Here is a 27632-nt window from a genome sequence, read left to right as displayed (position 1 = left end):
GAAGAGTGTACTGCAAAAGGGAAACCTGTCATTCCCAGCATCTCCCTTCCCACTTAATTACAGCTGCAGCTCCCTCCTTCCCCGGTGAAATTAGGGTGCTGCTCCCATTAAAACCAAACACTCCAGAAGCACAGACCACTTCCCCCTTTGCCTCTCAAATTCCAGCAGGCTCCAGCATCAGGAACCACCCAAAAGAGGGGATGATAGAGGAAGTGGAATATTAAATCCCTGTTTTAGCAAATCACCTCCCGAGGAGCTGGGGAGCGGGGTAGGTGTTGTTTGAAAACTAGGGGAGGAAGAGCCAGAGCTGGGGGTGATGCTCCACAGGAAGGAGATGCTTCATTGGAAGGAGAAGCTCCACTGGAAGGAGAAGTTCCTCTGGAAGGAGAAGTTCCTCTGGAAGGAGAAGCTCCACAGGAAGGAGAAGCTCCACTGGAAGGAGAAGCTCCACTGGAAAGAGAAGCTCCCCTGGAAGGAGAACTCCACTGGAAAGAGAAGCTCCACTGGAAGGAGAAGCTCCCCTGGAAGGAGAAGCTCCCCAGGAAGGAGAAGTTCCATTGGAAGAAGCTCCATGGGAAGGAGAAGCTCCACAGGAAGGAGAAGCCCCACTGGAAGAAGAAGCCTCACTGGAAGGAGACACCATCTCGCTATCCACACACCTTGGCTGTGCTGCAGACCAGGAGCTGGCTTGGCTTCCTGTTCCTCTTCCCACCGAGGCAGGAATCCCATGGAATGTGCTCCAACAAACCCTCCAGAGAGCAGGGAATCCAGAGCTGCTGGATCTCATTCACGTCCCACGGGGATTTTGGGCAGGATCCTGGTGGCTGAGGTTCCTCCGAGCCCTTCCCTGACAATCCCAACCACATCCATTTTTAACACAGGCCTTCTGTACTCTCTCTTTTCCAGCTCCAAACGGAGTGAAAGATATTCCTGGCTTAGCAGGATTAAAAAACAAAGTCCAGCCCAAACACCCTGGCAGCGCTCCCCTAAAACTGCACTGCTGGAACCACCCAAAAACCCCGAGCCATCATTTCAGGAGTGCCACAAATGGACTGAGAGGGAAGCGTGGAGAGGCAGATGTGGATGGGCATGGAAGGGCGGGATGACCACGGGCAGGAGGATGGAGATCTGGAACTCCAGAGCTGCTGCTGGGCCCTTTCCACGCTCAGCAGGTTCCCAGTGCCTTTTGCTGCTGCTCAGAAGCAAAAGTCTCTCTCGGTCGCTGTTCCAGGATTGCAAATTGGAATCAGAGAACGGGGAACGGGATGAAAATGAGATGAGGAAAAAAGAGAGAAATGGTGCTTTGGTGCAAGTGTCAGATCTCCTGGGGTGAGAGAATAAATCCAGGCTGCACTCCTGGCTAGGCCGGTGGGGAGGGGAATATCCCCCTTCCCTGGGCAGGGAATCATTAAGGATGGAAAAGATTTCCCCACGGAAAGTGCTCTGGGCTGGGGACAAGCTGGGGAGCAGGCACAGCTTGGACAAGATGGTCCAACCGAAATGACTCCGGGTTTTTGGGATCCTCGTGTCCCACCCTCATCCAAAACACTGTCTTCAGGCAGTTCATGTGATCCTTGGGGAAGATTCCAATGTTTCCTTTGAGGGACTGTGAATTCCTGTTGTGTTTTGTTTGTTTTGCTCTGTTTTTTTCCCTGGTGTCTCAGGAACTTCTCCTGGCCACCTGCACCATTCCCGTGGCCGCTTTGCTGCCAAAACCCTTTGGGTTTTGCAGCCCAGCACGAATCTCCCCACATTTCCTCAGGAGCAGACCCTGGAGCAGCGAGGCTCCAGCCCAGCCCCGTGCCCACAATGCTCTTTCAGAGGTTCATAATGGAGCCATTGAGAACACGTAGTTATTTGGAAAACTCCCGAGCTGGGAGGAATCTGCGCCTCTTGGGGTTGAGTCACGCCTTGGCAGCGGCCGACCCTGCACAGATTTCCTTTTTTTTTTTTTTTAAGTGCACTTTTCTTTTCCAGATCCGGAGACAAGGGACCTTTATCAGCTTGAACTTCATCTCCGCCCCAGAAAAGCTGCACCCGGCCCAGCCCTGCCAGAGGAAACTTCCAGAAGGTCTTCATTTGGGGACTTGGAGCTTCCAGTGGCTGCACTCTCATCCCAGTTGGAACTTTATCCCCAGGCCTGCTTATCTCCAGCCTGAAGTGATTTGGCTGCAGCTTCCCCTGTGGATGTCAGTGCCTTCCTGCCTGCAGGATTAAGGGATCCATTCCAATCTCTCCAATTGGCAGGTGTGTGAAATCCTCTGGTTTCTCCTACCTTTTCCTGTGCTTTCTGCTAAAATAACAGCTTTTCCTTAGGGAATTCTGGCGTTGTAGAACACACCACACATTCCTCAGCCCCACGCTCAGCTCCTGAACAGGCAGAGTGGGATCCTGATGGAGCAGAGGGGGAAAGGCTCCATCCAAAGCACCCTGGCTGCTCCAGCCCTACTCCCCACCGAGGTCAGGCTGCTTCCCACTGGAAAAGCTCCTCTCCTTTCTTTACTGGGAGCTGGGCAATTGGGCTGGTGGCCCCGTGCCTCCTGCAGGTGACAATTGTGACCCGCGAGCTGTCCCGGCTGGGCGAGGGGAGCGCGGGAGCCGCCGGGCCATTGTTGGGGAAGAGCTGACGGGATCGGGCACAGATGGGAGACACGGAGCTGTCAGAACGAGCCGGGATTGGAAAATGTTATAATTGGGATGGTAAACAAGTTCACAAGGACCCTATTGAGGCAAGGCATTGCCATGGTAACCGCCCAGAAAAGTCTGGGAATGAGGAAGGGATCGATCCGTGGGGGCTCTGGGATGTGCTCCAAGCCTTGCCCTGCTGCTCCAGGCTCCCAGCTGGCCTGGGATGGGATCCTCCAGAAGCCGTGGGACGGGGCTGGAAAAGCCCTTTTGGGGTTGGGATCCAGCCCATCCCATCCCCAACCCTTTCCCATGGGGCCCAGTGCTCCGGGGCGCTGTGGGCTTGGGACACCTCCCGGGGCTGTGCTTGGACAGCTGGCACAGGTGCCATTTTGGGACATTCCTCATCCAGGTGGGTCCTTGGCCCCAGGAAATCCTGGGATCTTTCCAGCTGGAGCTGATAGCGCTTCGCTATCACCGTAAGAATGGGCAGTGGGCTGTTTGAAATGCAACCTCTGGAGGCACAAATTCCATAAATGAGATCAGTGGGGGCTGGGAAGTGACCACTTTTCAACACCCCCTCGCTCTGCAGCCCACATCTCCCTGGCCCAGCCTCTCCCAGTTCTAGGGCGAGAAGTTGGGCGTGAGCAAACAAGCAAGCTTAGCAACTTTCTACTCCACAACAGTGTTTTTAAAGCCTGATTTTATTCATCAGCTACTTGTTTTTAATGCTCCGCATTCCAAGATGGATGCAGCAATTTTCCTGACTCCAACAAAACGATAAAATTTGTTTATAGGCCAAAAGAAATGTTAAAGGCCTCGGGCCACTGAAAGCCTCAGAACAAATCTTTTTTAAGTGGCAGGGCCACAGCCCAGGGCAGGGGACACCAGAAGGAGTTGTCTCCCAGGACTTGCACGGCTCATTTGGGAAGAGGCCCTTGAAATCCAGCTGCTTTCTTCTGGAAATCAGTGGGTTTGAAGGGGGAGGTTGGACTTTTCCAGAAGCGGAGGGAACACACGTGGGCACGGTGCTGTTCAGCCAGATTTTCCATCCCTCTCCGAGCTGCACGGCAGCGCTATCCATCATTTTTCCAGGGGCTGCAGTCCCTTCCAATCCCAATGAATTGCTGGGACAGATCTTTAATAATAACCAGCCACCAAGGCATGGGAGATTTCATTTATTCTGGCACAATCCACACATTACCCGACTCGTGCGGGACCATCTGGAGCTCTCTGCGCTGAATTCGGTGGAGTTACTGGGGTGAAACAAGGAGGAATTTTATTCCTCGTGCTCTTCAATTATGCCATGGATTGGATTGTGCAGCAAACTCCAAGAGCTCATCTGGGCACAGCAATCAGCCCCGAGGAGCCGAGCCGGGCTGTGCCAGGAAACGCCGCTGGGAGCCCTTCCCTGGAGACAATCACTGGGGCTGAACGCTGCCCAAAAGCTGGGCGTGGCACCACAGCCCCCAGGCTGTCACCTGCGGGCAGCAAAAGGCTGTGGGGACGTCCTGGATAGAGGGAAAAGTGACATCACATCAATCCCTGATGGATTTGCCACTGTGCCGTCGTTACCTGGGAAATGAAGGAACATGGCCTTGCTCCTTACAGGGAACGGTTTGGGATGGGAGGGATCCTAAAGCTCATCCAGTTCCCACGGGCAGGGACACCTTCCCCTGTCCCAGGCTGTTCCAGACCTTGGCCTGGGACACTTCCAGGGATGGGGAGTTGCCTGTCCAGCCAAGCCACACCCGTATGAACCCTTCCCCAAAATCTCTTTGATAAATAGACTGCGAGGGACCAAAAATGCCCTTTTCAGTCATGGAACACGACATTTCTTATTGCAGAGGGGTGCCAGAGGAATGAAGGCGTTGATTCCGTGTGAACAGGCAGAGTGGGATCCCTGCTCCTGCCTCTCAGAGCCATCAATAACAGAACTGTTCCCATTCCCATTCCATTATGGCTAATAATGACTTATGGATAAAGCCACCACGTCCTGTGCAAAAAGCAGGATCTGGGCTGATTATTAGAGGCTCAAATCAAGAGATTGATGCCCAAAGCCAGCCTAATTAGCGGGAGTCTATTGGAGAGGAAGCTGAGCATGCTGCTCCAGCGCTGCCAAATGAAATTAAGGCCCAATTATTGATAAATGAAGAGTGGTTTGTGCTGGAGCCTGGCCTGGAGTCGAGGAAACGCATCTGTCACTTGGGCTGCCCGGGAGTCACTCATGTGTGACACGGCATCCTGTGCGTTCCCTGCGCCGCAGCTGGAGGCTCCGTGTGACTGGAGCTGCTGCCATGGCAGCCGCAGCGGGGACGCGGGGAGCCGTCCCCACACGGGACAGCAGGGACAGCGCCTGCCCTCCCGCCCTGCTGCCGCGGGGGGACGCACGCCCCGTCACCGTGGCTTCACCGTCACCACGAAACGGGCACTGGGGAGGTGGAAATCCCTCACCTCTGGAGCCACGGGGTCCGTAAATTAGATCAGCGGGGTTGGGAAGTGACCGCTTTTCAGGAATCTTCAACTGGGGCAAGAGTTTGTTCAGCCCATTGCCAAAGGCAAATGGAGAACGTTTGAGCACGGAGAGAGGAGGGGCAAAGGGAAGCCAGGTGTGGAATCCTTTGAACCCATGGCAGAGGTGAGAAAAGGAGGTTTAGATGGGATATTGGGAAGGAATTCCTGGCTGGGAGGGTGGCACAGAGTGACCAAGGCCAGGTTGGACAGTGGGGCTTAGAGCGGCCTGGTCACGGGGTGGAATGAGCTGATCCTTAAAATCCCTTCCAGCCTCAAGCATTCCCTAATTCTCCAGTGATTCAAACAACCCTGGCCAAGCTCTTGGCTTCAGAGGTCCCAAAATACCTCTGAGGATGTGGGATCACGCCTTGGGAAGTGCCTTTTCTCAGCAGGCACCTGAGAACACGCTCGTCGTCACAGGTGTCACCGCTTCCCCGCCGGGACCCCGCGTCTTTTAATACCCAAACGTTTTTGGAAATCTGCCCCAATTTTAAGTAGGGCAGGAAATGTCAGTCGATCTGCAGGAGCTGCAGATCCTTTCTCCAGACAAAGGAGCAGCTTTGCAAAGGCCGATCGTGGCTCCTCCAGGCTGTGTGTGCATCCTGGCTTTGCAGGGCGTTCCCCGGGAGAGGAACCCTGGTGCCAGGCTATCCACAGGCGCCAGCCTGCCCAGAGAGGACGTGGAAGTGTTCAAGGCCAGCCTGGATGGGCCTTGGAGCAGCCTGGCATGCTGTGACATTCTGGGGTAGGATTGGGTTTAGGGTCTGTTCCCATCTAGGTCATTCCGGGATAAATCCTCTCGCTGCTGGATGAGGCTGGAACTCCGGTGGGTTTTTGCATCAGGACACTTGGATTTCCCTTGGATTTGATGCAGGAACCTTTCCCTCCCTTTCCAAAAAATCCTCTCTCCAAATGAGGTACTGATAGAACTTGCCACCCTGGATTTAAAGCATTCCCATCTAAGATCAAATTAATCCTTTCTGGAACATGGTTTTCCTCCTGACATTTCTCCTCCAAACCAGAGAAATCATCCCAGGCTGCTGTTCCGTGGAGCAGCACCAGGCCTGCAATGGAAGCTGCATTTCAAATATTAAAAATAACAATGCAATGTCATTCCAGCTACTCATCCTAACTGGATTTGGAAGGAAAACATCTCTTTCTTTTAGTAAAAAAGCACGTCAATAAAACTCTTAGATTAAAAAAAGAACAGGAGGAAAACAAGCTGAGCTACAGAGACACAACAAGCACCGAGGGCTGAGACCTTGGGAAGGAGCTGGAGCACGGAGTGGGGTTTTGCAGTGAGGTTTAAAATGTCAGCCTGGGCTCCTTGATGCTCTTACATTCCCACCATAAAAATGAAGGGATCTGAGGACCCTCTGCGCCTGGAGCAGCTCCTGCTCTTGCCCTTCGTGGCCCTCTGGTTATTGGCTTCCATGAACCCTCCGTGGATCATCTGGAATCCTTGGATGATCTCACATCTCCTGGATGTGAGCTCTGTGTTCTCCCAGGAAACTCCAGGACACCGGGAGCTGCCCTAAACACACCCCAGCATGTTCCAGGAGCACAGGAAGTGCAGTTCCCAGCAATCCCATCTTTACCAGGGAACGTTGGCACCTCGGCATCGAAACCCTTTCCACTCTCTGCCTTTCCTTTGTGTCCCTGCCACGGCAGCTTCCCCCAGAGAGGCAAGCAGGGCTTGGAGCTGTGTCCCTGCCCAGGGGAAGGAATGAGCTGTCCCTGCCCGGGCAGGGCTCGGAGCTCTCCGTGCGCTCGGTGCCGAGGATGCTCCGCAGCAGGAGCACTGAACGGTGAAGCAGGGCTGGCTGTAATGTGTTATGACACAGATCAGCTGTTGTTTTCCAGTCTCAAAGGAAACCTTGTGGAATCTCATGCCTTTGACTGGATTAAATTAGCTGCAAACGTTGTCCTTTAAACGCAAACTCAAGGCCTCGCGCTGGAAAAAACGAGGATGGCGGAGCCGGCGAAATCTCTTTCAAGCCATTGTTTCTTTGGAGCTGTGGTTTACCTTTGGTTCCCTAACAAAGTAAATTAATAAATGAAGGGGTAGCAGAGTTGTTTCTATAGCAATCCCCATGGAAACATCAAAAATGCCACAAACACTCATCCTCAGCCTCCAGCTCCCAGGAGAGCACAGCTCAGGGTAAAACACAGCCATGGCTCCTGGATTCAGCCCAATTCCTGGTGCCCTTTCCCTTCAGCAGCTTGGATAGCCACAAATCCCAAAAATTCAACTTTCCCCAGCAAACCTAGTGACATTCCTCTGGGAAGTGTCCCTGGGAGGAGCTGGAGCTGCTCATCCCTTCAGTCAGCCACAGGACAGAATAAAGAGGCATTGCTGAGAGACTCGTGGTGGGTTAAACCCTGGGCCTTTCCCTTCTCCCTTGCTTTACAACTTCAGTGAGGTGCTCCCACGCCTCTGATCCTGGCACTGCTGGCTGGGAGGGTGGGCAGGGCCTGGCTGGGACATCCCTGGATCCCCAAGAAGGGCTTGGAGAACCTTGGGACCATGGGAGGTGTCCCACGGCAGGGCTGCGGTGGGAGAGCAGAAGGAGCGGAGCGCGGAGCAGGGGTGGGCTCTGGAGAGCAGCCACATTCCAGGGCCCGGCATCCATCCGGGCTGGATTTGGCTCCGGGTCAGGGCTGACAATTAGGCAGTACAGTTAATATTTTTACAGCTGTTTTATTAATAACACATCCAGAGCGCGCAGCCAGGATTTGTTGGAGACACCTCAGGAAAACGAATGATGTAAATAACAGATGGATGCAGAACAACCTTATAAACAGGCACCGAGATATTCCCATCTTGTTTAGGGAGAGGCTAAATAGACAGATTGGAGATAAACAAGGCAAGGGAGGAGAGAATCCACAGGTAGGTGCCGCTCCGCCCGGAATAGCAGCGGAGGCTGGGAAAAAGAAAAACGAGGCAGGAGTTCCAAAAAGCAAAAGTGTGATAAATGTCAGCCTAACACGCCTCGCTTGGGAACGCACCGTTCTCCCCGGGGAGATGAGCGCCTGCCGGTGCCTTGGGAGAGGCGCTTTCTCCAGGGCAGGAACGCAAACACGAGAGCCTTTCGCAGCCCTGCCGTGCAAACCGGGACGCCGTGGAAGTTCTGGAAGTTATCCCGCCTGCTTCGTGTGGAAGGAAGTTCTGGAAGTTATCCCGCCTGCTTCGTGTGGAAGGAAGTTCTGGAAGTTATCCCGCCTGCTTCGTGTGGAAGGAAGTTCTGGAAGTTATCCCGCCTGCTTCGTGGTGGAAGTTCTGGAAGTTATCCCGCCTGCTTCGTGGTGGAAGTTCTGGAAGTTATCCCGCCTGCTTCGTGCGGAAGTTCTGGAAGTTATCCCACCTGCTTTGTGTGGAAGTTCTGGAAGTTATCCCACCTGCTTTGTGTGGAAGTTCTGGAAGTTATCCCGCCTGCTTCGTGTGGAAGTTCTGGAAGTTATCCCGCCTGCTTCGTGTGGAAGTTCTGGAAGTTATCCCGCCTGCTTCGTGTGGAAGTTCTGGAAGTTATCCCGCCTGCTTCGTGGTGGAAGTTCTGGAAGTTATCCCGCCTGCTTCAGGTGGAAGTTCTGGAAGTTACCCCGCCTGCTTCCTGCCGAGGGGTTCGGAGAGGGAGAGACGAGCAGCAATTAGAGCCTAATTAGCGCCTCTGGTATTTCACCGAGCTGCTCCCGTGTGCTGCCTCATCTCCAGGTGGGATTGCAGGGAAAATTCTCCTTGGAAAAGGTGGTCAGGCACTGGCACGGCTGGAATTCCCTTTCCTGGAGGGATTTAACCTGCCCTGTGCTCGAGGCAGTGATGGTCTGTGCTGTTCCAACCTCAGTTCCTGTGATTCCAAAGGATTCCAGGAGAACGTTCTGGAATGAAACCACATTTTGTACACTCCCAGCTGCAGGCACTTCCCAAACTTCCGGAGCTGGATCCCGGGACAGTCAGGAATTCCGATGGAGGCGCTTCAGGGAGACAAAGCGTGAGGAGCTCAGTTTGCCGAGCTCTACAGTGCAGACGTGTTAACACATAAATTTAACAATTATTATTGTGTTGCCCTTTTCCAGGAAAGGGTAAAGGAGATTTGTAGGAGCACTTAACACATGTAAATCCCCACCTCTTTAAGGCAAAGCAAGGCGCTAAATGGGGCCGTAAATATCCCGAGTATTCTGTCCTTTTGGAAATCCTTCCCCCTCCTCTCGCTGCAATTAAAGCCGGGCCTTATTCTAACACAGCCCTGGGGAAGCAGGAGTTTCAAAACCTCCAAACAGGTGTTTGTGGAGGGAGACAGGAGCTCCGGGATGCTGCTTTCCCAAAAAAAAAAAATGGGATCAGCGCTTTATCCTCGTGCAAGAGCTGAAATTCACCTGCGGCTTCTCTTTCTTCTTCCCCAGGCTTGGGCAGCCAGGGTGGCAATGCCAGGCTCCAGGGCCACCAGAGCAGAGTCTGGGCACCAGCTCCTGCCAATTCCCAGGGTTGGCAGCCCAGCCTGTCCTCCACAGCTGCTCCCTGAGGAGCCCAGGACTGTTCCTGGATGGAGATCCTGAGGATCCCAGCAGGTTTCCAGGCTGGAGATACTGAGAATCCCAGCAGGTTTCCAGGCTGGAGATCCTGAGAATCCCAGCAGGTTTCCAGGCTGCAGATCCTGAGAATCCCAGCACCTTTTCCATGGAGATCCTGGGAATCTCAGCATCTTTCCAGGCTGGAGTTCCTGAGAATCCCAGCTCCTTTCCCTGCTGGAGATCCTGAGAATCCCAGCGCCTTTCCAGGCTGGAGATCCTCAGAATCCCAGCAGGTTTCCAGGCTGGAGTTCCTGAGAATCCCAGCACCTTTCCAGGCTGGAGATCCTGAGAATCCCAGCAGGTTTCCAGGCTGGAGATCCTGAGAATCCCAGCGCCTTTCCAGGCTGGAGATCCTGAGAATCCCAGCACCTTTTCCATGGAGAACCTGGGAATCCCAGCAGGTTTCCAGATCCAGAGAATCCCAGCACCTTTTCCCTTGTAGATCCAGATAATCCCAGCACCTTTTCCCTGCAGATCCAGAGAATCCCAGCACCTTTTCCCTTGTGGATCCAGATAATCCCAGCACCTTTTCCCTGCAGACCCTGAGCATCCGGTGGGTTTCAGCCCCGCTGCCAAGGTGTCATTTCCATGTTGTGGTTTCTTACAAAGCACATTCCTCAGTGCCAGCCCCCAGCTTCCTGCCTGGCCTCTCCTTTTAGGATTCCTGTCAGAGCCCGGCGGCGCTGCGCTCGTACCAGGACGACGGGGACGGAAAAATGAAAATCACATTTGGCGCATTTAATCAGATAATTATTTTTAAGGAACTAGCAAGAATGTTAAATACATTTGCCCTTTTTTTTTTTATTTTTTTTTCCATCTGTTGAGGCTGACGTGCAAGACTGGGTCTCTAAGAGCGAGGCGCATCTCCTGGTTCATATTTCGGGATCGCTGAGGTGCGGGACATCTGGCTGCCACGTGTGCCTCGCTGCTCACACCTGTAAAGGCAGGAAAGGGGATGGGCCGGGGGCTGCTCCAGCTCTGGAATGCTCCTGCCCGGTGCAGGGTGTCAGGAAGCAGGGCTGCAGTGCTTTGTGTGCATGCAGCTCCTCTTGGGGCATCCCAGGAGAGGCTTTGTCACCGGTTTGCCACCCAGGAGAGGTCACCCAGCAGGGAGCAGAGCCACCCGGCCAGGTCACACCCAGAGAGGGAAGCAGAATCCCCGGGAGCAGGAGAAGCAGTTCTGATGTTCCTAAAGTGAGGTTTCCAGGGGTTTGTGTTCTCCTGGACACCACAGCTCCCTCTCCAGCTGGGAATGGCAGCACGGAGGTTTGCTGTCGCTCTGAATGGATCTGTTTGTTTAGGAAAAGCATTCCAGGAAAATCTGTCCCTTTGTTCTTTGCTCCTTTCTCCTGTGTCCACGTGGATAGTTCATAAGAGCTTTTCTCCTTCCACAGGAGGATCCCTCATTCCCAGGAAACTCCCGAGACAGGAGTTCTGAGGTGGGAAGTTGAGGATTCCTAAGATCAACGGAGCAGGCCTGGAATCCCCCAGGGACTGAGGAAACACCAAGGTAAGCTGCTGAAAAAGCTGCTTTCCTCCAAGTTGGGAAGTTTGCTTTTCCCCCAGCCAGAGGAACCGCTCCAACCCCCTGGACGTGGAAGAGGGAACATCTCCTGTTGAATTTTACCGTTGCTATAGCGATTGATTAAATAAAATAAACCCCCCCCCCCCACTTGTAAATTCCAAATCCTAATTGTACTGACAACAATCTAAATGTGGTTGGAACAGTGAGTCACACTCCAGATTCCCGTGTCTCGAGCAGGGCTTCATTTCCATCTAACAAGGCAATTACTGTACCCGCGTTAATTCCGTATCATTTGATTAACAAAAACGTGCTGGGGAGCTTTAGCACCTCTGCTTATTGCAGCAGATCCCTATCTCCAGCCCTGCCCCCGGTGCTGCTGCTGCTCATTAGCATACAATATGCAGATGTGGCCGTCCCAAAGCTCTGGTGCATCCCAAACCCGGCACGGTGTCACCAGCCCCTGCTTTCCTGCCAGGACAAACTCAGATCCTAAATCATAAAGAAAAGATTTCCCTTAAAGCTGAGGCCTTGTTTTAGTCGTTTTCACGTCTCATCCCATAAAAGCTTCTGTTTCTCACTACTCCTGGAAGCTGCCAAGGAATTCGGGGCCACTTCCAGCAGTTAGGTCAATCCCCAGAGTCCCCATCATGAGCTGTGAGTGACTCAGCCCCAGCTTTGGCCAGGGCAGCAGGAATTTTTCCCACCTGGCTCTGCTCCTTCCTCCAGGACAGATCCCAGAGGATCCCAAGGAGCAGCTGCAGCCACCCAAAGCCCTGAACCTCATCCCCAAAAACCATTTCTTTATCACCCAGGAGGAGATGAGGAGACCATTCCAGAATACGAGGCCTTTCCTCCCAAAAACTCTTCAGGGATGGCAAACAGAACTTTGGGTTTCCCCGTTTCTTTCCAGATCCTGGAACTGATCCGGAGTCATTCTGGGTGGATATTTAACTACAGACAAATGGCATTTCCTTTTCAATCCCTATTCCCAAGCCTGTGGACAAAAAGAATTGAGCACCAAATCCCTCGGAGGGCCGGACTTTGGGATTTGCCACTGGGAAAAGGGAAAAGCAGCCGGAGCTGGGAGCGCTCTGCAGCCCCATGAATATAGATTACATTTTTTGCCGTGGCAAATAAACAAATGCATAAAGATGCATTATTTCATAAGCATAAAAAAAAAAAATCCTGCTGCAGCTATAGTGCTTTTCATTTGTTTTTATGATTACTTGTAATTAATTAGCATCAAAAGAAGATTATCAACCCCGAGATTGGAGCGGCAAAACGCGGCGATGATGGCGCTGCTTTATCTTTCTATTAAGGTGGGGAAAAAAAAGGAAATGATCCTTTTTTATTTCATTTTTTAACTCTGCCGAGAACCCGGTGACAGCACGTCCTCAAAAAGCACCAAAATGCACAAAAAGAGAAATAATCTTCTCTAATTACAAGCCGTGCTGAGACCGGGCACGTAAATATTTAAGGCAGTTGAAATTGTTTTTAAAGTTAGGTTTCCAAAAGCCTTTTTCCAATCCGTGTTTACATTTTATCCAGCGCTTTATGAGGTCTCTGCTCCTGCACTGAGAGCCATAAACCAGAGGTTTTTTGAGGGCATCTGGAGACTTTCAGCAGGTTCTCACTGCCTGTGCTCTGGGCACCACAAGAAATCCCCCAAAAAAGGGATTTCCTCACCTTCATCCACTTCTCCTGCCGTGCCTGCTGTCGGATTTTACACGAGGGGAAAAAAATAAACGCAAAGCACGGGTATGTTCCAGATCCTGGAGGAGCCCAAAGCTCTGCTGCCCTCCCAGCAATCCCCAGGATTTCAGGAGTTTCCAGCAGAAGCCCCTTGGTGTTCCACACACAGAAATCCTCTCGGGAACTCTGATCCATCTCCCTCTCTCCTCATCCAGCTCAGAAACCGCCAAACCTCTTCCCAAACACCCGTTTATTCCCGGGAAACGCCAAATCCAAACGCTGCCTTATTTGAATGGATGATTAATTCATGAAGGGCCGTGGTTTTTGTCCCAAATTGACGGGCACGGGGCTGCTCCCATCCTCCTATGAAATATTAACGCAGCGCTCGGGCTCAGCACCGCTCCGCAGCCATTAGCGCTCATTTGCATATTCATGAGGGCTCATAAATGTTAGAGGAGCCGGCAGCAGCAGCCGGGCGGAGCCAAGGAGTATTTACAGCCCTAAAAGGGGCTGGCTTGGTGGGACAAACCGGATCCCGGGAATTCCAGCGTGCCGTGCTTTGGGAGATGAGTGAAACCTGGGAAACTGAGGCAGCACCGAGCTGATGAAAGTCCCAGCTAGCAGGAGAAATGCTCGTGATTTACCTCGCTCCTATCGATAATTAACTGCTAAATGAGTGTTATTAAATAACATTTTCCCGTCCGTTAAGCGTAGCCAAAGCAGGACAGCGATTCATTGGCAAGACAATAAAAGTTCCTTTTTCTGCTTACTGGATGTTTTCCCCTCTGCAGAGCATAAATCACATTTTGTGTGAAGCGTGCAATCCTTGCTCTGCCACTTATTTGAATCTCTGGTACTTTATAATAAATGCTTTTTATTGATTTTTATTGTGCAGAGCCGGGAATTGAATAACTCCGGGAGCGGGCTGAAGGAGAAAACGGGATCAGCAGCTTTCCAAGGTAAAGGTGGCACTTGCCTGGCTCAGCAGCTCCAGGAGCAGCACCACAGCACAAACCTGATGGCTCAGTGGCTCTTAAAGTCCCAGAGCTGGGCTGGCTCTGGGCAAGGCCGAGAGGGGCTGGAGGGTTGGTGGTGAGCTGCCTTGGGAGGCTCAAATGGGTCCCCATTTCCCTTCAAACCAAAGGGTGGAGCCGTGTTTGCCTTCCCACAGGGCCATTTCTGCTGGAAGGGTTTCAGGGTTACCTGCCCTGGCTCCATCTTTGGAAGGGAGAAGGTTTTGGGGTCTCTGGGCCAGGTGCTTTGCTCCTGGAAGCCCCTGGAAAAGCAGGATTGCAGAGCCCTGCGATGGAAACTCCTCTCCGTGCAGGGGGACGGGCACTGCGCACGCCCCTCCGATGTCCCCTGTCCCTGGGGGTGACCCCAGCCCCTCGGGCTGAGCTGATCTCTCTGAGACCTGCAAATAAAGTCCAGCAGGAAGGAGCAGGCTCAGCCTGGCTCGTCCTCACAAAGCTGGGATTTCTGCAGGAGCCCCCGGCACGGCAGAGCTTCACACCCGAAAATCACCCGGCAAAGGCCGCGTTGTTTCCCCGCTGGGTTCCTTGGAAATGTGTTCCTACTCCAGGTAATGCGGTGCTCATTACACAATTACCTCAAGTGCTTCACAATGCATTAATTGCTGCTTGATTTAAACATTCCCCATCCAGGAGCAGCCCACCTCTGTCATTGTGACAAATTGCGAGTCGGTGGTCGGGTTCCTCCAGGAGGGAATGGAGAAGCTGCAGGTTCCTCGGTCAGGGGAAGCAGACCCGGCATCACTTGTGGGATGCAGGTCCCTGGGGGAAGCACGAGGCATTTACTGATCCTTTTGGCACTCAAAGTGCCAATCACGGGCTCACGGGATCATTTAGGCTGAAAAAGACCTCCGAGGTCCTCGTCCAGCTCAGGGCATTCTGTCATTCCACGACTTTATGGTATTATTTCAGCCTTATTTACAAAATATTCCTTAAACCCCGGGCCTCGTCAAGGACTCGGTCCTGGCCACCACCTCCATGACTCTGTTCCCAAATTGTCAGGAGGGACAGGGACATCCAAAGCACCTCCAGGTAGGCAGCTGCTCCCCACTCTCACCCTGTGCAGTGACACGTGGAACTGGCAGCCCAGGACAGGCTGGCGGCTTTGTGACACGGGCACAGCCCCGAGAGCTGTCCCCTGTGAGACCCAGCTGCATCCAAAAGAGAACTCCTGGAGAGAACTTCCCCATCAGCCTGCAGCCCTTCTCTCCTGGCATTCCATCCCCTTCCAGCCCTGGCACTGGGGTGGTCCCTGCCACGTCGCCGTGCCACAGCTCCCAGACGGAATCGTGGCCATTTCGAGGTCGCGGGGAATTTTCAATTCAGTGGGGAGAGGATTTTGCCCGAGGTGCCTGCAGATGTTCCGAGAGATGCCCCAAGGCCCTGTGGATCACCAGGAGAGGCTCCACTCCCTCCAGCAGCTTTTCCTTCTGCCTCGCTGCCCGCGGAGCCATCCCAAGGAATCCTGGAGATTTTCCCCAACATTTTCTTGCAATAGAGAATTGCAGGCAGAAGAAAGTTCCAGGGGTGCTCCTTCCTCAATGAGAGCTTCATCCTCCCTCCAGGGAGGAGAAACCTGTTTGGAACGCCGCCGCTCTCCCCGAGACGAGAACCAACAGGTTTAAAAATAATTCCCAGGACTGGCGTTGCCGGCACACGCGGCTGAAACGGCTCCGATGTGACGGGGCCTTAAATTACCGGGCTTTGACGAGCCTGCTGCACACGCACGGAAGCTGTCACCGGGAATTCTCCCCATCCAGACTTTATATAATAGGGGAGGTATTAATCAGGAGTGGAGGTCTGCAAATATTTGCCTGTTTCCATAGCGATGGGGAGCCCACACACACAATAAATACCTTTTCCCACATGCGTTATCATCGCTGCCTAATCATATAATCACCAAGCCGTGGCTCAGGCGGGGCCGGGAGGAGAATAAACACCATTAATTAACAGATTTATAAACTAGAGGAGGAGGAGGAGGTGGCAAACGAGGAACGGAGTGGAGAAAGCGCTTTGGAGCAGGTTTGGGCCTTTCTCGTTTCTCCGGGAAACTTCGCAAACTCTTAATTAGCTCACCAAATCCTCTCTGTCTTCTTCCAAAAATAAAACTTCTGACAACTGTTCAAACCACGCCGCGCTCTCACCCACCAAACACACATTTGAGTACAAATAGAAAGCCACGGCGGGGAAGTGTCAGAGGCATTGCTTCGAAGGAGGAAAAGTGAGACTCTTGGCATCGCTCGCGAAATCCGACGCGTTGTCTCCGCAGCGGGCTGCGTTTTGTCTGCGGCTGCGGGAGCGCGCCGGTGACACGGGAGCGCGCCGCTGACACGGGAGTGACACCGGGCCAGCCAGCGCCTTGGGAGGGTGCCCCGCTCACTGATCCCTCCTGGCAGCTCCCAACACCTTTGTCCGGGCTGGCACGTACCGGGAATGCAGCGCCCAGACCCAAAGGGATTTTTGGGGTTGGGTCTGGGCTTCGTCGTTCCTCATTCCGTCCTAAAGCAAAGTGGAATTTTGGAAGTAAAAGTAGCAAAGTCGGAAGAGTTCCTTTGGTTTCCGTGGGCCCAGAGGATTGAGCCGTGAGTTTCCAGGGATCGAAGTAGCTCTGGCTGCTCCTGCTGCTTGAGAGGAGCCATCCCATGGAATGGTTTATTCCACGTCCACTGGATCACGGAATAAACCATTCCGTGGTCTGTGCTGGAGCTGCCCAAAGCAAGGCAGGACCACCTTCCACTGGCCCATGGTGCTCCAAGCCGTGTCCAGCCTGGCCTGGGACTCTCAGGGTGGGAATGCACCTGGCTCGCAGGGTTTGTCATTCCACTGAGAATCCCGTGATTTGGGGGCTGCTGCAGTGCCAGGGCGGGCACCCCGAGGCCGGCCCTCTCCAGGGCAGATTTGGGGTGAACCGCGGTGTCCCCGGCCCCGGTGGCGCGCCCGTGCTGGTTGCGGAACCGGGCTGGGCCACGCCCGTCCCCGCTGACGTCTGAGTAATGTGCATTTCCCCGGCATGACAAGCTCATTATGGAGCATAATTGCGACGCAATCTCCTGGTAAACACTGGGTTAAACCCCCTGGAAGATGCTTGTTCCTCTCGTTATTAATTAGCACGTGTCCACTCCGCCAGATCCAGAGCCCAAACTTCATTTGTTATGTTCAGCCAAATGCATGAGTAGCTTTGGAGTAATTATTTTCCAACATCATCTAATACCTCTCTGCACATCAATTAAAAATCCTCTTAACAAGGAACTGCATTTTGTTTGAGATCAAATGCCTCGTCCAAAGCTGTATCAATCATGTAGAGCTAATTAGTGGGTCTGCTTTATATCATTTGTTTTACTTTATTATTCTATTATACACTTCCTAATGAAACCAATTGAACAATTTTGAAATCTTTGTTCAATTAATTGAAGGCTTAAAGGCCAGCTCCCTTTTCGGTTGGCTTTAAAAAGCACGGATGCAAAGGGAAATAAGATTCCCTGCGTGTTTTATATCTATTTCTTCTCCGGGGTAAATGTTCCACAACTGCTTTTAGGGTTTTAGCACTATTTCTGTGTCCATGGTTCTGGAGGATTGTCCAAGGAAGGCTCTCCCAGCCCTGCTCACTCCATGGCTCTGGAGCATTGTCCAAGGAAGGCTCTCCCAGCCCTGCTCACTCCATGGCTCTGGAGCATTGTCCAAGGAGGGCTCTCCCAGCCCTGCTCACTCCATGGCTCTGGAGGATTGTCCAAGGAAGGCTCTCCCAGCCCTGCTCACTCCATGGCTCTGGAGCAGCATTGTCCAAGGAAGGCTCTCCCAGCCCTGCTCACTCCATGGCTCTCCAGGATTGTCCAAGGAAGGCTCTCCCAGCACTGCTCACTCCATGGTTGAGCCTCCACTCCATGGAGGATTGTCCAAGGAAGGCTCTCCTTGGAGAGAAGTGTGTGCATCCAAGAAGGCTGATGGCACCGGGATCGTGTCACTCACTGTGACAGCAGGAGCAGGGCAGAGCCAAACCTCCAATCCTGGGCTCCTCATGAGAGGGAAGGGAACAGAGCTGGGAAGGGGCTGGAGAACTCCTGAGGGGGCTGAAAGGGGCTCAGCCTGCAGGAAAGGAAGCTCAAGGGGGACCTTGTGTCTCTGCACAAATCCTGACAGGAGGGGACAGGGAACAGCCTCAGGGTGGGCTAGAGGAGGTCACGCTGGACACCAGCAGGAATTTCCCCTTGGAGAGGGTGCTCAGGAACTGGAGCTGCCCAGGGAGGTGTGGAGCCCCTGCTCTGAGGTCCCCAGCATTCCTGGGACACCTCAGGCACAGCTCCATCAGCGCCCCGGCGCTGGCACTGCTGCTGCAGAGGAGCAGGAGCTCTGTGCAGCCTGAGCAACCCCTCTGCAGCCACCGTGAACGCTTCGCAGCTAAATCAAACTGACAAATCAGCAGATGCTGAGGGGCTTGCAGCAAATGGACTGTGTTTCCTTTTTCATATGGAGAAGGAGGGTAAAAATAAGAATGACTTTCACATGCCGTCAAGATTGCTTGGGAGAAATCAAGGGATATTATAGAAGCATTGGAGCAGAGGGAATTCAGATTTAGACCTCTCGAAATCTGGGGGTCGAGCTGAGTTCCTACTTGTCAGTAACATAAAAATCTATTCCTCAGTTGGTCACCAGCCACGTTTAAAGGCACAGCTCTGTCAGAAGGGCCAGCAGGAGCCACCTGTGTGTCCCTCTGGGCGCACGGGGATCGGCGTGGGCTCTCCACCCCCACCACACCAACCGGGATCACCTCCAAGCTTTGCAGCTCCCAGAGAAAGACCGCCAGCAGTTCTGGGCTCCCCGGGAGCAATCAGAGCTCTTAGCTGCATGTTTATTGTGCACACAGGTCCCCAGCTGCTCCAGATGTGCTGGAACTGCAGCCGAGCTCATCCCGAGAGCGCCGCTGGACGCAGCCCTGGACACGGGTGGTCCCGGCCCCGCAGAGCCTTTGATGTGCACGCCCAGGTAGGAAGGGCTCGCTTCGGGACATTTGGGAGCTATTAGGGTTCCTCACTCACACACGGAGCATCCTTTTCGGATTATCCCCGCTTCCTGTTTGGAGAGTTGCGGCCAGCCAGAGCAGCTCCAGCTAGGAAACAAAAGCAGACACGCACTCAAAGCCCGGGGCCCCTCGGTGTCAGAGCAGAGCTGAGCCCCTCCGGGGCCTCAGTCACTTCCGAGCTCGAGAAAAAACCCAGGGAAAAATCCCGAGGTTGGGGCAGTGCGCAGGGAATTCAAAAAGGAGAGGAAAAGTCGCTGCGGCACCCCCAGTGACCTGGGCCGGAGCTCACCTCTGTCCTGAGGGTGTCACTCAGCCCTCGCCTCACTGAATCCCTGTTTCCAGTCTTAAAACAGGGCTTAAGTAGGCCAGGAGTGCCGGCGGCCCTGCGCTGCCACGCGGGGATGCTTTCAGCTCGGACGAGCACCGGACAAAGGCAGGGAGGGGTCCCCCGGCACTGCTGCTCCACGCAGCCTGGGACCCTCTCCTTCCCCTCAGCCATCTGGAAATTCATTTGGAGCAAAGTGTAAAGGCAGAACATTTTTTGTGATCTAATCCTGTAGGTCCCATTATTTAATTTATTGATACAAAGCAGGGAACGCGGAGACAGATGCGGGAGAGAGCTCGAGAGGCAGCGAGGACATTGTTCAGCTCTGCTCCTCTCAAGAGCCAATTATTCCCTTCAAGTCCTTTAGTTTCAGGGGCTGCTGCAGTAGTTGCAGGGATAAAAGTGGGAGCCTTTCATCTGGAGCATTCAAGTGCCAGTCCTCCAGGCAGACCAAAGCCACATGGAGTGGGCTGGCTTCTTTTCCTCCTTAATGCATTATTCTGGAATGGGATTATTAAACATTACTGAATGGAGAATGTAAATTTGCAGCATTGACAGCTGATTAATTTGTTGGGTTTTTTTTAAACAAGAAAAAAAAAATTCACTCATCATCAAAAATAGAAATTAAACCTTTTAAGGGAACCTCCAAGGAAAAACACAATGATTGCTGTTTTCCCTGACTCTAGGGCTGGCTCCAGTCTGTAATTCTGCATTAAGGGGGAATTTCCTTTCAGCTACCAAATAAAATCCAGATTTATTCCATGAAATCAGGAAGTTGGAGGTGTGTGTCCCATGGATCCCTCACAGCAGGTGCCATGGAGCTCCTGAACATCTGGAATCGCCCAATTCCCTGGCTGTGTACAGGAAACCTGGAAAGGGATTCTCTGGCACATCCATACCATCCATGCCTGCCCAAATCCATCTGTACCCATCCATGCCCATACCCGTACCTGTCCATACCCATCCACACCCATCCATGTCCATCCATGTCCATCCATGTCCATCCACACCCATCCATGTCCATCCATACCCATCCATGTCCATCCATACCCATCCACACCCATCCATGTCCATCCACACCCATCCCCATATCCATCCCCATATCCATCCCCATATCCATACCCATATCCATACCCATTTCCATACCCATATCCATACCCATCCATCCCCACATCCATCCCCATATCCATCCCCATCCATCCCCATTTCCATACCCATTCTGTCCATACCCATGGAGCACTGCTGGCAGCCACCCCTGTCCCTGGGACAGCAGCACCGGCACTGCTGGGCCTGCCCGGGACACGGCAGGAATCCCCCTCTGGGCACCTCGGGATGGCTGTTCCTTGGTATTGATTATTATTGGTGTTATTGGTTTTATTATTATTATTGCCCTGGCGCCGCAGCCCAGCCGCTGGTAATGAGGCAAAGGAGGGTTTAACCGGTTCATGGATTTGGGATGGATTTAGGTCACAGAGCCACAGGATCCCGGGATGGTTTCAGCTGGAGGGGGCTTTGAGGAGTGTCTCATTCCTGCCATCCGTGGAGGGACACCTTTCACTAGCCCAGGCTGCTGCTCACAGGCAGCACACAGGGAAATACAGCATCCCCTAAAAATGATCCAGCTCTGGAGAAAAGGGGGATCCTGCAGCACCTTCCAGCTCTTTGTGTGGACTTGGGAATGCCAGGGATTAGGGGCTTTAGCTGTAAGCCCAGCTCAGGCTGCTCTGCAGCACTTCAAACTCCTAATTTCCCAAAATCTCCGTATTACCCGGTCAAGATCTTTGAGCAACCAACAGATTTCCCCAGACTGTTAATCCCACGTTTCATCCTTTCCTGGGCTTTTTTTAGAGGCTGAGAAATGTAATCCTAATTTAATCCTGACTGGAAGCCTGCGAGGGAGGGCTGCAGTGGGAAGTTCTCCTCGGGGTCAGCAGGAAAGGGTTTCCCAGAAATTCCCTTTGCGTTCCCCACGTCAGGGCAGTGACCCCACAGCCCTGCTGGGTGGGTGGGGCAGAAAGGGAATTTCAGGGACACTGGTGGACATTCCCCCCGTGGCATTCATTCCTTGTGGGGGGAAGCTGGAAGGTGAGGGGGAAACTTGGATATCTCCACCAAGAACAGCCTCAAGTCATTTAATCACCATCTGCCTTGGTGCCAAAGTAAATATCCTCAGCTCTCTGAGGCCTTGACATACTCAGAATATCCATCCCCATATCCATCCCCATATCCATCCCCATATCCATCCCCATATCCATCCCCATATCCATCCCCATATCCATCCCCATCCATACCCATATCCATCCCCATCCATACCCCTATCCATCCCCATACATCCCCATATCCATCCCCATATCCATCCCCATATCCATACCCATATCCATCCCCATATCCATCCCCATTTCCATACCCATCCATCCCCATATCCATCCCCATATCCATCCCCATCCATACCCATATCCATCCCCATCCATACCCCTATCCATCCCCATATCCATCCCCATCCATCCCCATATCCATCCCCATATCCATACCCATATCCATCCCCATATCCATCCCCATTTCCATACCCATCCATCCCCATATCCATCCCCATATCCATCCCCATCCATACCCATATCCATCCCCATCCATACCCCTATCCATCCCCATATCCATCCCCATCCATCCCCATATCCATCCCCACATCCATCCCCATATCCATACCCATCCATCCCCATTTCCATACCCATTCTGTCCATACCCATCCAGCACTGCTGGCACCACCCCTGTCCCTGGGACAGCAGCACCGGCACTGCTGGGCCTGCCCGGGACACGGCAGGAATCCCCCTCTGGGCACCTCGGGATGGCTGTTCCTTGGTATTGATTATTATTGGTGTTATTGGTTTTATTATTATTATTGCCCTGGCGCCGCAGCCCAGCCGCTGGTAATGAGGCGGGATGGCTGTTCCTTGGTATTGATTATTATTGGTGTTATTGGTTTTATTATTATTATTGCCCTGGCACCGCAGCCCAGCTGCTAAAGGAGGGTTTAACCGGTTCATGGATTTGGGATGGATTTAGGTCACAGAGCCACAGGATCCCGGGATGGTTTCAGCTGGAGGGGGCTTTGAGGAGTGTCTCATTCCTGCCATCCGTGGAGGGACACCTTTCACTAGCCCAGGCTGCTGCTCACAGGCAGCACACAGGGAAATACAGCATCCCCTAAAAATGATCCAGCTCTGGAGAAAAGGGGGATCCTGCAGCACCTTCCAGCTCTTTGTGTGGACTTGGGAATGCCAGGGATTAGGGGCTTTAGCTGTAAGCCCAGCTCAGGCTGCTCTGCAGCACTTCAAACTCCTAATTTCCCAAAATCTCCGTATTACCCGGTCAAGATCTTTGAGCAACCAACAGATTTCCCCAGACTGTTAATCCCACGTTTCATCCTTTCCTGGGCTTTTTTTAGAGGCTGAGAAATGTAATCCTAATTTAATCCTGACTGGAAGCCTGCGAGGGAGGGCTGCAGTGGGAAGTTCTCCTCGGGGTCAGCAGGAAAGGGTTTCCCAGAAATTCCCTTTGCGTTCCCCACGTCAGGGCAGTGACCCCACAGCCCTGCTGGGTGGGTGGGGCAGAAAGGGAATTTCAGGGACACTGGTGGACATTCCCCCCGTGGCATTCATTCCTTGTGGGGGGAAGCTGGAAGGTGAGGGGGAAACTTGGATATCTCCACCAAGAACAGCCTCAAGTCATTTAATCACCATCTGCCTTGGTGCCAAAGTAAATATCCTCAGCTCTCTGAGGCCTTGACATACTCAGAATATTCCAAGAACTTTCATTCTGCTTGTCCCCATCCAGAAGAGCTCATCTCTTTTTTTTTGGTGGGAAAACCACATGGAGATTGAGAACACAGAAGAAATCAGGAGCTGGACTCTGCTGATCCCTGTGGGTCCTTTCCAGCTCAGGAAATTCTGTGTTTCTGTGATCCTCCTTCACTCACGGAGGTTCCAAATTCTGGATTGGAGCAGGATCCATGCACATTCCATCCCCTGTGCTTCCTCCCTCCCCGAGCCCTCCCAGCTGCTGGGATAATTCACTGCTGGGGCACCAGGCAGTTCCGAGGGAAAAGCAGCTTTCCCTCCCCGTCCTTACTCGCGCTGCGCCTTAGGAGTTCGGTTAAGCTCAGGTTTAGGCAGTTCTGGGTTTGGGAAAGAGGAAATGTGCCATCCCAAAGAGCAAGTGGAGAGGAGAAGCCGGAGGTCTCGGCCTCCAACCCAGTTCCAGGAGCGAGGATTTAGGGATTAGTGGGATGGATCACCTCGCTTCCCCCAAGATTCAGCAGGCTGTGATTTGTGCCTGCTAAGCCGCTATAATGATGAACAATCCTTTTTATTAACGGGCCTAAAAATAGCAGCTGCAGCCAGCCCCTGGGAGGCACACACACAGCTCCGGGGCAGGAGCTTCCCCTGGGGGCATACCGGGGGGGTTTGGGGGGCTGTGCCACTGGGCACACAAACATTCCTGCAGGACACCCGCGTCCCCACGTGGGGGTTTCACCCTCAGCTGCCCCCTCTCGGTGTAACCGTGAGCACTCACGCGCTGAGTTTAGGGGCACACGAGGCAGCCTGGGATGGGGTGGGATGGGATGGGATGGGCACTCTGCCAGTGTCCAGAACTTGGGAAAGCCCTTTCCTGAGATCCAGATCTCTGTCAAGAACCTGACATACCCAATCAGCATCTTCAAAACTCTCCCATATGTGTCAAATAAAAATGTCCTTTCTGGTCCCCAGCTGCCAGAGAGGGGATGTCCTAGGGAAAAAACAGCGTTAAGAAAACTCAGGTTGGGATTGTAAGGCTTTGGCATCTCAGTGCTTGGGGATCTGAGGCATTGAGCTGATGCTTCAGTTTGTACAGATTCTGGCTCGCGGGATGGGATGGGATGGGATGGATGGGATGGGATGGGATGGATGGGATGGGGTGGGATGGGATGGGATGGGATGGGATGGGATCCCCACTGTCTGTAGGCAGCTCTGATTCCTTGGAACACCTGAGCATCTCCTGGAAGCCCTCTGGCATTCCAGCTGCGCCTTCAGGAATCATCCCGAAAATAACGCAGCGAGAGAATCCCGTTCCTCCTAAGGGAAACCTGGCAGAGATTAACAGTGGGGAGAGCTCCCAACTCCCAGGGAATCCTTCCCCAGTGAGCTCTGGGTGCCTGAGCCAGCTCCAAGTGCTTCAAGCCCCCCTCTTCCCCAAGTCTCTGCTGCTCTCTGTAACTCCCAGGACCGAATTAGCGGCGCAATCATGAGAAAAGGAATCGGAGCCTTCTCCAAGCTGTCAAGTGCATTTTGCTGGATGATTAATTGGCAGAGCTCCGGCCAAGCCCTGGGTCCTGCTAAAGGCCATGCCCTTGACTTGCACCTGCCACTGATTGCAGAAAATGGATGTCTTCACTTCTCCCTTTTTTTTTTTCCCTCCCAGTTTTTTGGGGTTTTTTTTTTTTTTTTTGGTGCAGCTGTTAAACTGCTTTAAGGAAATCTTATTTCTCTAGACCAGAAACTTGAACTTCTTCTCTAATCTCAGGAGGCTGAAATGAATGTAATTCTCTGCCTCAGCCTGACTTATGGAAGCAATATTTTAGGGTCTTTAGGAAAGATGCGATAACTGGACGTGATTTTTGTTCCTTTTCTAGGAGCTGGGATGTCCCTGTGCTCCGTGGCCTCCACGAGGTGCTGGAGTGGGATCCGCGAGGGGTGAGTGCAGCACAACGGGGGAAACCCCAAACAAATTGTGATTTTGCCTGTTGGATCCGGTGAAGGAGTGAAGGAAAAGAAGTTTTTACCCTTGGTGTTGAATTTTGTGGCAAAAGGGGTAAATCCAGTAATTCCGGGTTATTTGGCGTCACAGGGATTCAGTGATGGGGACAAACCTGGGAGGAAAAGCCCTCAGAGCTCCTCGGGGAGTGATTCCCAAAGAATCCTGGCAGGAATGGTCTGGACTTGCTCCGAGGTGAGCCGGGAGTTCCTCCTGGGAGTAAGGAGAGAACAAACCCTGCCAATCCTTTAAAAGCCGATTTGCACACGCCTTGAACCGGGAAAGCAACATCTGCTCGGCTCAATCCAGGTGTTTTATGTCCCTGTCATTAATTGGAGGGGACATTATGTCATCATACATCAACGGGGAAAGTTGGTTAAAGTGCCACTTACCTCCGGGGCTGCCGTTAATCAGCTCCCTTTCAGCGGGAGCAGTGACACCTTGGAATGTTTTCCTTCTCCTTTCCAGGTGCTCTGGAATGAGCAGCGTGGAAATCTCCCACACACACACACACGGTGGTCACTGAGGGGTTTGAATTGGGAGGGATTTTAAGGATCATCTCTGCCAGGGTGGGGACACCTGGCCTGGAATGCTCCTGGGACACCTCGGCAGCCGTGGCCCGTCCCATCCCATCCCTCCCTCCCTGGGAAAACTGATGGAGAGTTGTCACTCCAACAAATTGAGTGTGACAGAAAAAAAAAAAAAAAAAAAAAGAAAAAAAAACTTAAGTCTTGACTGGATTTGCTTCCTGGGAATGACACGAAGTCAAGTATCTTATTAAGTTCAAGAGAATTACATTTTCCATGCTCCAGCGAGAGACGCGGGCCCTTTGGAAAATCATAATGAACGGCTTTCTGCCGCCCTCATTTACATACCTTTGATAAATGGCTGTAACCAGATTAGGGAGATAAAATAACCAGTCTATTAATTACAATGATTATTATTTAATAGAAAATGGGATTGTGGCTGGCAAGAGGGAGGCTCAGCAATGCATTATATGGATGTGGTGGTTTATCTTTGGGAGTAAGATAAGTGTCCGGCTCTTCTGCAGCCCAAAGAATATGTTCATTACCTGGGCAAGATTTATAAGTATAATTGAGTGTAATATTTGAAAACTCTTTGCCTTATTTGGTGGACAAGGCAGGGCTGCTGCTTTAATTAAGCTGGCTAAATGAAGTTATCGAGCAGGGGTTCATTTGTAGGGAAATGACTGCGTTATTTGCAAAGTTTGGGAGCTGGAGCAACCCCGGTGCTGCCCCAGCTGAAGTGGGCTGTTGTTATCTACAGCCTTTTTAGGGCTGTGGAAATCAAAACCTGTGAGGCCACAGGGCCCAGGGAGTGCTGAGGCCAAACCTCACGTGGATCTGGGCTCCTCAGGACAGGGCAGGGAACGGATGGAGCTGGGATGGGGCTGGGATGGGGCTGGGGCAGCTGAAATGGGGCTGGGGGAGCCAGGAGGAGCCGGACCCCGCCGTGTCCCGCGTCCCTTGTCCCTTGTCCCGGGCTGCCAGTGGCAAAGGGAATGAAAGATAAATGGTGCCATCTGCGCCCGCACATGGCACGGCGGCAGGGGAGGCGAAATGCTAAGTAGAGCACGAGACGTGTCTGGCAGAGTCACCTATGCAGAAAATGAACCTCCCCGCCGTGCCCGGGAGCCGCGGCCATCCCCGGGCCAGCCCCCGGGACCTCCCTGCGCCGTGCCCCGCGTCCCGGAGCTGTTGTCACCTTTCCCGGAGCCGGTGTCGTGTGTCACATCTCCCGCCGGGTGTCCCAGCCGCAGGAAGGGCGAGGTCACGGCTCCTCTCTGGGCTGTCCCCGTGCTAATCAGCATGGCTGTTAATTAACGCTCTGAGCAGTGATGGGAGAGTGGGAGTGCTGGGACATCCACATCTGGTGGCAGCTGGAGCCCGTGTCCCAATGTGGGCACCCCAAGCAGGGGCAGGAGCTGCCCGGATTGCCCCCCGTGCCAAGCCCTGTCAGGAGGATGCTCTGATTCCTTTGAGCCTGGAATAAAATCAGTTTTTACTGCATGTCCTCGTTTCATCCCCCCAGAAATGCACGAGTCCATTTCCCTTCCACGCTCATTCCCGCCTTTGTGGAGGAGCCAGGACAAACTGGAAATCCGTGTGAGGAGCAGCAGGATTTCATAAGGATGGAGCTGATGCGTTTCTGGGTTCTGTCCTGAACCCCTGAGTGTGTACAGCTCCCCAAATTCATCTCACACACAACTTTCGTTCCTTCAGGGAAGGAAATCAGGAGTTGTGGTGGTTAATAATAAACCAGGCAGCACGGCAAGAACAGATTGCAGTGGGAATTACTGTCTTCCCTGAGATGGAGGGGTTGGGCTTGGGGGGGGCTTTTTTGGGTTCATCGCTGTTGTTTTTAGCTGAGAGATCCCAGCTGGGCCTGAGAATTCGTGTGTGTGTGTGTGGGGAGCTATTTTCCTGTCTGTGCATCCGTGGGGATGCTTCCCCTGCCACAGAGGGACACAAAAATCCTGGCAGCAGAGCTCTGTCCCTGCCCTGCTGATGCTCAGGAGAGTTTCCC

At 52.9% G+C, this 27632-nt stretch overlaps 1 long non-coding RNA gene across 1 annotated transcript; it reads left to right on the top strand.

Moving 5' to 3' along the window:
* Positions 1-1984: 1984 nt before the first annotated feature.
* LOC121356930 lies at positions 1985-25710 on the top strand. Its single transcript, XR_005955656.1, has 6 exons — positions 1985-2247; positions 11103-11218; positions 13821-13884; positions 18818-18936; positions 24964-25024; positions 25179-25710. It is a non-coding gene; the product is annotated as an uncharacterized LOC121356930 (long non-coding RNA).
* Positions 25711-27632: the final 1922 nt, after the last annotated feature.

This window comes from Pyrgilauda ruficollis, unplaced genomic scaffold (genome assembly GCF_017590135.1).
Source record: "Pyrgilauda ruficollis isolate IOZ18807 unplaced genomic scaffold, ASM1759013v1 scaffold301, whole genome shotgun sequence".
Taxonomy (NCBI): Eukaryota; Metazoa; Chordata; class Aves; order Passeriformes; family Passeridae; genus Pyrgilauda; species Pyrgilauda ruficollis.
Note: the sequence above shows the minus strand (reverse complement) of the source record. Positions and strands in the feature narration are given on the sequence as shown.